Here is a 10,220-nt window from a genome sequence, read left to right on the forward strand (position 1 = left end):
ACGTATATATTTTCAGATCTGATCTTGCCAATGTGTTGTGTGTGTTAATGAGATTTCAAAGTGTTCTATATGATACGTACATAAAAAGTTCCTAAAAATATTCGAATATTTCCGTGAGTTACTGTACGTATATGTACGGAAATAGGAAGCGTGTTTTCCTCGATGATACCGACACGGCGTTTGGTCCAAGATTGATCGTCGTATGTGCGTGCATGTGTACGTGTGTTGTTTAACGGTGCATCGAAAGGCTCTCTGACTCGTTTTCCACCAACGGACGACATATCGGCCTCATTTTATGCTCGGATTAGGAGGCCGAGCATGAAATTTTTGTCGAGTGGTGTACGATCGATGCCTCGGGGACGTTTCGTATACGCCCTCGACTCGTCCTTTGACCCTTAAACGAGCAAGCGCCGTATGCATCGAATATAGAACACTTTCCTTTCCCCAAATTTCTTCTTCTAATAATTTACCTTTACAGATTAACTTAATTAGAACGCGATAGAGACACGCAGAATGTATCGTTGTACAATATTCTAAACATTATATAACTATATTTATTGAACTTTCTATTAGTATTAAAACCATCGATAGCTAGATATTAATTCAATTAAAATGTTATAGAGGCGTAGAATAATATATTGACATAAAATTGCGAATACCGTGTAATACCGTTTGCTAAAGTTTATATCAACACCAGAATTACCGTCCAAGTTTACATTGCAGGAACTAGGATGAAAGGTATATGAGAGAACACGCAGTGAACAAAAATAAAGGACGTATAGTATTTTAGAAAAAACTATTCCAATTTCCACAAATGCATCTTTGTAGATTTGTAAAATTTTTACAAAAATTTCAGAATATTCGTTATTCTTCTGATTTCACCATTAAATTTATTTCATATAAAACGATATAACGTTTTACATTTTACATTCTCTTTTTGTATCGCATAAGTAGATATATATACTATTCAGAGTTGGTCAGGCTTCTTCCTTCTCACCTTGACCCGCATAACTCTTTCTCACGATCGTTGAGTTACTTACCGATCATCGGTACATCGCATTCAAAAGTTCCGATAAATTCCGAGCTAAAACTGGTAAAATAAACGATCCTGTACCTGGGTCACGTGTTTATGAGGCATATTGGCGGTCAGTCGCATTCTTGATTGTTCCAGCGACCTTGATGGGGCCTTGATCCCCGTTGAAAGTAAAGCTCTATTTCGCTTGGTATGGCTCGCAAAATAGGACCCGATGAAACCCGTAGAATGGCGTACGTTCGCGTCATGGGAGGCTAGCGAACGTGGAAACAATAACGGCGCGTATTAATCGGCCATAAGCCAGAGTAGGTCAATGCAACAAGTCGCGTAAATGCCAAGCTCGATAATGATAATGCGTGAAAGGTTGAGGAATACCGGTGAGCTGGTAACTGCTATCCGATGTGAATCGTTAGCAACTGAAAAAAAAAAATTAGGTCACTGTGTGCGTGTACATGCGCTGTATCTACGAGTGTACATATGAATGCACGCTAATGGGGGAAACCATACCAAGTTCGGCTTAGCTCGACGAATTACGAGTAATTATTCGATTACGATAATAGGATGTAATTAGCTTTGCCTTTGTTGCGAGCTTTCGTTTGTTTTCTCGGATTTCCTTAAGAGCAAAAAATTGAGGTTATCTCGGTATCGTTATAAGGAAAGCAATTTTTATGCAATTAAACGATGGTACATTGTATCGTACATTTAATTTTGGAAATTACAATGGTTGTTTGAGAAATATGGGAATCGAAATATTTAGGTATAATTAGCACTTTAGAATCACGTACGAAGATTGTTTGTAATCGGTATCTTATGAACATTTTAAATAATCTACAAATGACTATAAAAAAATTTTTTTTTACACATATATATATTTAGCGTATCTAACTTGAGTATTATATTTACAAACATAAAATATATTTAGGTAAAATAATATGAAAATGTCAAACCAGATTATCTCCAATCAGATGCATCTAAATTGCAAAATGTATAAATCACACGGTTCATATCCTTCATTTTATTTACCATCCTCTTTGTAGTTATCTTTTCTGTACTTGATAAATCTGTTGCAAGGAACAATTCAATCCGCTTGATAATATCAGCGGGGAAGCGGAATGCGATGAACTTTACGTCGCAATTGCATGACACTCTTTCCATCGCGTTTGAATTACCCGCGTTTACGACTCGGAGCAGCGAGCATTTACGGTTATTACCGCGCCCTTAAAATTGTTCCAGGTGCTTCCCGATCGTGGCCACGACCGAGCCTAACGTACATAAAATCCCGAGATTAATTTTCGTAAGATTGCGTTTCAACCGCTTTTTTGACCTCGATCGGATTTTATCTCGAACTGGTTTCTTTTTTCGTTGCAAATTTTTCTCGTCCGTTAAATCTCGTCTCGAATCTTGTTCTATGCCTCTTTGTTGATGTTACATACGTACATCTGTTCGTGTTTGCTGCAGATTAATGTTTTATGCTTTGAGATAAAGTATTGCACGGTTGGTCGAATTTCTTTTACAAAATCAGTGATCTGGAAAGATAGTAATTTTTAATATCTTTTTGAAGAAGAAGTTTCTAAAGGTATGTATCTTATTTGCTGAACTTTCTTGTTATAATTTTCTATAAAGAAAAATCAAAGTTGTATTTCATAAGATTGCAATTTTTTCAATTGTCTCTTAAATTGTCTTCAGTTATTATAAATATAAATATTCTCGATGGTGGTGTAACACGTGTTCACTGAAAACAATAATTTTCATAAAAAAAATTTCGTAATATCCATTATATGAAAAGAATTGTTCACAACTGGTTGTCATATTGCAAGACGAGAGGTTATGTAAAACCAAACATCAAAACAAACGTTCGTTTTATTATTTCTCAACAAACAAGTTCTATAACTGTTATCGTGCAGAAATTATCCATAACGGATTAGTCATTTTCAAAGTATTGGGTTATGCAACATCCACTTAAAATAAACTACACTCTGAAAACTTTACGGTTAAAAATCTGTCTTTATAGGAAAAACCTAGAGAGTGGAATAAACATGAAACGCGGATTACGTCCAAATTATGAGATTATGTAACGTTCATTTAAAGCTTGAAACAATTTCCAAACTCGTGGAACTGTATCGTTAAAAAAGAATTATGTTCACTGAGAAAATAAGAATAGACGATAAAATACCAGGTTATGTAACATCCAGCTAAAACGAATTTTCAGAACACTTGAAATTCTGCCGCTAAAAGAAACTATATTTGTTTAAAGAAGACTTAAAAAGCATCAGGGATATTCATTTGTAGTGCAATTTACATCCGAAACGCGAGGTTATGCAATACCCACTTGAAATTCGTAAAACTTCATCACTAATAAAGATTATTATCATGGAAAACAATAAATTTAAAAACGAATATAAAAAGTGCATTTGGAGTGCAATTTACGAAGAAAGCATCGTCAAATATTTCCAAGCGGCGACACCGGTTCTGTTCGCGGACGAACGTTTTGTCCCTCTAGTGTTGATACGCATATCTGCATGTATATCGCGTTCATTTGTCTGCATACGTCTCTCTTGTGTTTACGTTGCCCACGTACGTCCGTCCCTGGTGTTTAGCGAAAGAGGTGTCGAGTTTCAAAGCAGAGCAAGTCACCGCGACTAACACCGAACAAAACGCGCATACACGTGCATTGTGTGCGTAAAGTCCGTGCTATTTTACATACAGAAATAGAGAGAGAGAAAGAGAAATGTATAACGAACAGAAGGGCGGTGTTGCTATCCGTGTGTACACCGGATGGATGAAAAATGCTTGAAAAGTGGTAAACGCGACGCAGGAAACAGAGGAAGTAGAACGTGTCTTCTCAGGATTAAAAGTAGTGTCTCCAAAGGCACGGTTAGGCATAGAAACGCACCACGCAAAAGGAACTAGCGACAGTGAGCTCGGATTTGTTGCATTATTATGGTAACGTGACTCAGAAACCGCGGTTTAATTGGAACACGGAACAGGCAAGTTTATAGGATACGGTTTATGAGAAGCGTGAATGGTTTTCAAAGATATACTTGTCTACGGAAATGTCACGCTTGGAAAGAATGTCTATTTGAATATTTTAGAATTCTGAGTTTATTATGAAAGAGGTTTTGTTCCTAGAAGTCACTAGATCGTTTTAAGATAAATGTTGTAACGTTGGCTTCAAGATCACGTGCTTTAGATATATTCGGATCTTTTTACACGCTATATTTAACGTTTCTTAACAGAGATACTATTTCTAAGGTATTATTACATTATGCGAAAGAAACTAACAGGTTTGAAAGTTTGGTTAGGACGAAGGTAGCATCATTCTAAATGTTAAATTTATTTTGTCGTTGAATTCTGCTTGTAAGGTTTAAAACGCGATATCGAAAAGAGAAAATTTTTTACTAAAATTCCTTTCGGGAGTTTAAGAGCTTAACGTATTGCCAGATAAAAAAGAATTCCAAAAACGAGGGATGACAATGTATTTAATTTTTTTGAGCGACAGGTACCATCAACTTTTTGCGAAAAAGTAGACTGACGCCTTTAAAAAATGCATTTTCAGCGTCGAAATGATGCTTGCAAGAGATTGAAGCGTTTGTTCTTTTTGTAGCGCCGCTATGGCCAAGAAATTCTGGACAATAAGATACAAAAGAAAGAGTAGGCGAGTCAGCGTAGAATTTAAATTCTTGATCTCACGGTCACTGACCATGGCATTCAGGCAGTGCCACAGTGTTGTTGAACGAGTTGAAGATCAGTGCCCCCTGCTTCCCGGGCCGAGTTCGATGAAAGATCCGACGATCAATGAGTCACTTATGTATTCACGCCAGAAAAAAAAGGTACTGTGGAATTTAATTAACGCGACGCGTCACATCACCGTGATCGGTTGGTAAGCAAAATTTTATCTTTTTCCTGAAGAACACTTTAACCGCTATTACAAAAGTGACTTATTATATTACATTAGTGTGTGTAAAACAGTAAACGATACCATTCGATAATTTCGAAGGAAAATGGTGGCTCGCTATATAGGGTGTCTAACAAGAATCTAGGAGGCGGAAATGATTTCGATGTTTCTGATGGTAGAAAATACATAGAGTAGATTACAAAAGGGATCTGTACAATTGAAGTACAATTTGAAGGGATTGCTTTAAACATACGGTCTTCTATCTAAACTTAGCCATCTAATTATTTTAGTATTATGCATTAAAGTGGTAAAATTCGTTGACGTATAGAAATAATTGACGTCTTAAATAACGATGACTTTACATTACGTTTCACTCCTCAATACTATTTAAACTATGTTTACGATATTGTGATACCGTACTATATTTTTATGTTATATCATTTTTATTACGTAATATGGTACAGTATACGGTGTTACGAATATACTTTGAATGATATCAGAGAATGAAATATGAAATCGTTCTTTCAAACGTCAACGATATTTTGTATATCTCGGTGTATGATATAGAAAATAATTAAACGATGAAATTTATATGGAACATTGTGTATATTTGAAACGATCCTCGTTTAATAATATATACCGTATCGTATAATAATATATAATTTAATAATATATATAGGCATATATCGATTCGTTAGTGGAGTATTAATGATTTCATCGTATCCCAGCATTACCCGTAAATTTCTTACAATGCTGCAGATATACGCTATTACAGTTCCGAGATAATCAACGCTAGCGTAGGGAATTAGCGTAGAGTGTAGATTTTATAATTTGCCAATCCCCCGTATAATTCGCTGCATAATGTAAACTAACTGTATCTAGGAAACAAGTAGCTTTAAAATGCACATTAATTAAATTAATTAAAATTGCTCCACCTTTATTAAGACTTTTTTCGTTGTAGAGGAGGGAAATTAAAATTAAGTACAAAGCGAAGTTCAGCGTCGTACGCTAAATAGATGCGCATCTAGATTTATACTAATAGCATCATTTAGCATCTGTATATCGATTCTTGCATAAAATTCAATTTATGATTTCAACCGAGTCGCTAATCATCTATTACGATGATTGATGTGAGTGGAACAACAAGCAAGCAAAAATGAGGAATTAATTATCGTTACAACGACCAAATGGTTTATGAACGCGATATACTCGCCAATGCAAGGTTTTGCTCGTGCTCATTTTCCAGAGAAGAAGTGTTAAAATTGTTGCCACGCAGGTGATTAAACCTGGATCTAAGATAAGATGCTTGCAACATACGAACCATAACCCCGGTGTTAATTCCCAGTAGAACCGCTAGTGCGTATAATCGGACTGTTGATAGCCTGATTACACCGTTATTACGTTGCATCGAGCAATTACGTCGGTAAACGACGACTGGCTGTCGTAGGAGTAATTAAAATTAATCGATTTATTGATACGCACGATATATTGGTACATTTTTTAGTAAGTTCTGATAGAATCTTAGTGTATTGATCTCGAGATTACGAGTTGTACCAAATGGGTATATTACACGGACACTAATCTGAACAGCCAATGTTTTCTATTTGTGTCATTCATGTTTTGTTGCTATTGCTTTATAGCTTCGATTTAAAAATGTCATAATTATTACGACGCGTTTCGTACCCCGCAACCGCGTCTTATAATTCCTTCGCATTAGTGTAAACACTTACGTACGCTAATTTGATCATTGCATCTACATAAACAAAATTACATTACCTTTCGTAAACAGTACTCAAACGCGTGCTATACTAGCAATTAAACTTACTATTACTAGCGTCATAAACCAGCAATTAATAATACAACGACATATAACAATTACATTTAACTATGCTTACCAATTTCACATAGTAGCATAAGGTTACTTGACTGTTAGTAACCCTATGGCATGGCCATCCGACACGTAGAGCCATAATATATAAAAAAGTAAAAAGGATTTATATACATAAAACAGTTTGCTCGTTCAAGGGACAGAGTACGATTTGATCGTTTTGCAAGGCAAACACCTCGCGACAATTCCAGGGGAGTAATTTGCACGCGAAACTAGTTTTCCAGCACATAGTGGAGTACGTGCCCGTGGCGCGTACAGAAAGAGATGAGAGTATCGTGTGTTCGTACGCACAGTTAGGCACATGTACGCGTCTCTCTGTCGGAGAGGAGCCAGCCTGATGATACAGGTACTAGAGAGCGGGTCGTTGAACTTAGGTTCCTCTTGTATACACTCCACACCACCGTCTTCCGGCCGTTTTCGTTTCAGTTTCTTATAGTAGGAAGCATCGCTGGAATCTAAATGCGACGAACAAGGAGCTGCTGAGTAAGAAGCTGAACAGCGGATGCTACGCGGGAATAGATTGCCTAGACGATAAATAATTTAACGGAATGGTAAAAAATTCGGCGGTAGCGTTTAATCTTGTCGTTAGCGATTAGCGATAGCTCGTCATACCTTTTTTGTCCAACGGAACAGTTTGTACAACTTGGATGTATCATTAGGCGTCGTTATTGTAAATTTTACATCGTAAATTCTATCGCGTATTGTGTGATTATTGTAATTTACTGGTGCGAACAGCTGAAATCACGTGTTTCATCACGTTTGACACGCGAAGCTGTAGAGAATTGTGTCGCGATTAGAAAAATATAAATTTTTCAGCCGTTTCCTCTAAACTTGATGCCGCGTTATCAGCGAGAAATCTGACGTTTGGATTTTTATTATTACGTTGGTCGAGGATAGCAAGGTTACATATGTTTACGTTTGGAAAGATTCATTTACCGTTGTTTCATTTAACACGCATAAAAATGTATCTTAAAATATTTCAGCCTCGGAGCGTCGCTAATAAAACTCGAATCATCGAACGTTTTGTCCTAATCAAATGTTTCCATATGTACACGTATAGTTGTTGGAGTTAACGATTTCCGGCATGTTCGTGGAATCCTGTTTGAAGTTAGTCACCAACTACAGTTAGTTTCCTGGCCAGCCATCCTGCTTGATCAAGGCGGTGCACACCTTGTCGGCTCGGATGCGTCTCTTGTTTGTGCGTCTTCTTTTTTACTTATATTCCGATCCTCCTTCTTCGTAGCGTCTAGCCACGGTCTATACTCCTAGCGACTGACTGGAACCGGGAAAAAGATGAGATAGTATCGGAGGAAACTTATATCCTCTCGTCTCTTCCTGTAGATAAATTTATTGAAATTGCTTCTAGTCATTTTTATGAAATTTAAGGAAAATCGTGTAGTCGATTGCTTCCTTCCCGCAGATAAATATATTGAAACTAGTTCTGGTTGTATCAATCAAATTTCTGAAAAAAATTTGATTATTCAGTCCCTACAATTATCTAATTATATAGTAGTAGTTCATTGTAGGTAAATTCGTATAAAATCTGGTTATTTCTATGAAATTTAAGAAACGGCATAATTAGCCACACGGATATGTAGAAATGGAGTCACAAGAGTTCTTACAACTTTTATTGTGTGACACATAAAATATGCCCTATGACTAGATAACGAACTAAAAGTTATTTGGTATTTTAGAATGGTTTATCAATTCATGTTGGTATAGCGTGAATAGAGAATCGATTCCTTTATAAAAGATTCTATTGTTACAACAGGAAGTCGATAAAAATATCTGCATAAAGCTGGAACTCGAGCCACGTGTCTATAATATCAGTATCGTTGAGTTATCATTCTACATTAGACGTATCCATCGCTTAAGTTACAAAACCTATTACTAACCTCCAACTTGTATAAACTTGATAAACCTTTCACATAGAAATCACTCATCCAAGAACACTGATACCGAAGCGCTACTATATCATCCGTTTCCTTCGTAATTCTCTCATCTATCGAGTCATTAACCAAAAGTAGCATCTATCTTATCAACCGTTAGTTACAGCATCCACTAAAAGGGAACGTGCCAGAAGCACTCGTCAGCCGCGTATCAGCCTAGTCTTTGGAGAGATTAAAATCCACAATTCGTGCGAGCTATTTTTACCGACGGCGCAAGCTGCGCTTGTCAACCCGCGACGCTGACCGTTCAGATTTCAATTAGACACACAGATGGACATCTCGGTTTACTCCGGTTCCGGTGAAACGGAGGAGTAAGCGGCGTGCAGCAGCCATCGGCGCAAGCTCGTCGCGATCCCCACCTTCCACCCTTTCCCCTTCGTATAACCGTACCAAAACGGCCGAGAAAGGGACAGAGAGAGGATGAACGTTCGTTCAAAGCAGCGCAGGGATCCGGCGTTTGGGAGCGACAGGGGTGGCAACGAAGCATCGCCGCAAAATCACAACGCGAAAAGAAAACAATATTTCCTGAGCTATCTGAAACAGTTCCGTCTCTGTCAGCAAATCTAATCGAAAGATACCGAATCAAATTTGTCGCTAATAAATAATAATAGATGTCGATGCTATATACGATAGAACTGCAACATAGAAATATAAAAAAAAAAAGAAAAAAAAAATTCACGAAGAGAGGTCGAAAATGGTATGGGTCTTTCGCGCGTCGTGGCAAAGCCACGGAACGTCCCTGAGAGTTCACTAGCTTCCACGGATCGTTGTGAACCGCCTCTTCTCTCTTTCTCTTCCTCGTTGCCTGTCTCTTCCTCTCCTTCGCCATGGCGAAGAGACGTAGCCGGGTGACCATGTGCGCGTGTGCGTTGCACGTCAGGGCTGGCGAGCCCCGGAGGAACGGTCCTTTCTCGGCCGAAAACTGGTTCCGTATGCTTTCGTGCACTATATCGGGGCCTCCGTCTTGTATACACGCCTGTGGCCCGGGACTCTATCTGTCCCAGAGAGGAGAGCAATAGAGGCCCAGGGAGACGAATTGGCCGGACGATCAGTCGTCGAATCGCGGCCCAGAGGGCGCGTCGTTAGGCACGGTTTAGGAGTGAGTTTTCGTGTTGGGGCGGCTCAACCTCCCCTCGCGTCCTTCCTCGTAGTATCGTTCTACCGCTATACACCTCTCCTCACCTCTAACTCGACCACCGTCCATCCATCTTTCTCTTTCGTCCTATCCGTCTCACTCGGTTTCTCTCGCTTTCTCTGCCAGGTACCGTACTCTCTTCCTTTCTCTCGCGTCCTTTCTCTTTCTCTGTCGGTCCAACTAGCGGGGGCCCGCGGGAGTGACCCTGAAAGTTCAACAGCCCTCCCTCGAATGGCGCCCCTAACCGCCCCCCTCCTCCACCCTCGTACCTCTTCCCGTGTCCCTTCCCTTTGTGTTGTGCACTGAAACCTAACTTCGCT

The 10,220-nt window shown here is 38.6% G+C and overlaps 1 protein-coding gene across 4 annotated transcripts in view; it reads left to right on the plus strand.

Annotated features, from left to right (window-relative positions):
- The window catches only part of LOC100740862 (histone demethylase UTY), a 151,735-nt gene that overhangs the window by 29,810 nt on the left and 111,705 nt on the right, over positions 1 to 10,220 (plus strand). The gene's annotated exons all lie outside the window — the stretch shown is intronic.

Source organism: Bombus impatiens, unplaced genomic scaffold (genome assembly GCF_000188095.3).
Source record: "Bombus impatiens unplaced genomic scaffold, BIMP_2.2 scf_0225, whole genome shotgun sequence".
NCBI lineage: Eukaryota > Metazoa > Arthropoda > Insecta > Hymenoptera > Apidae > Bombus > Bombus impatiens.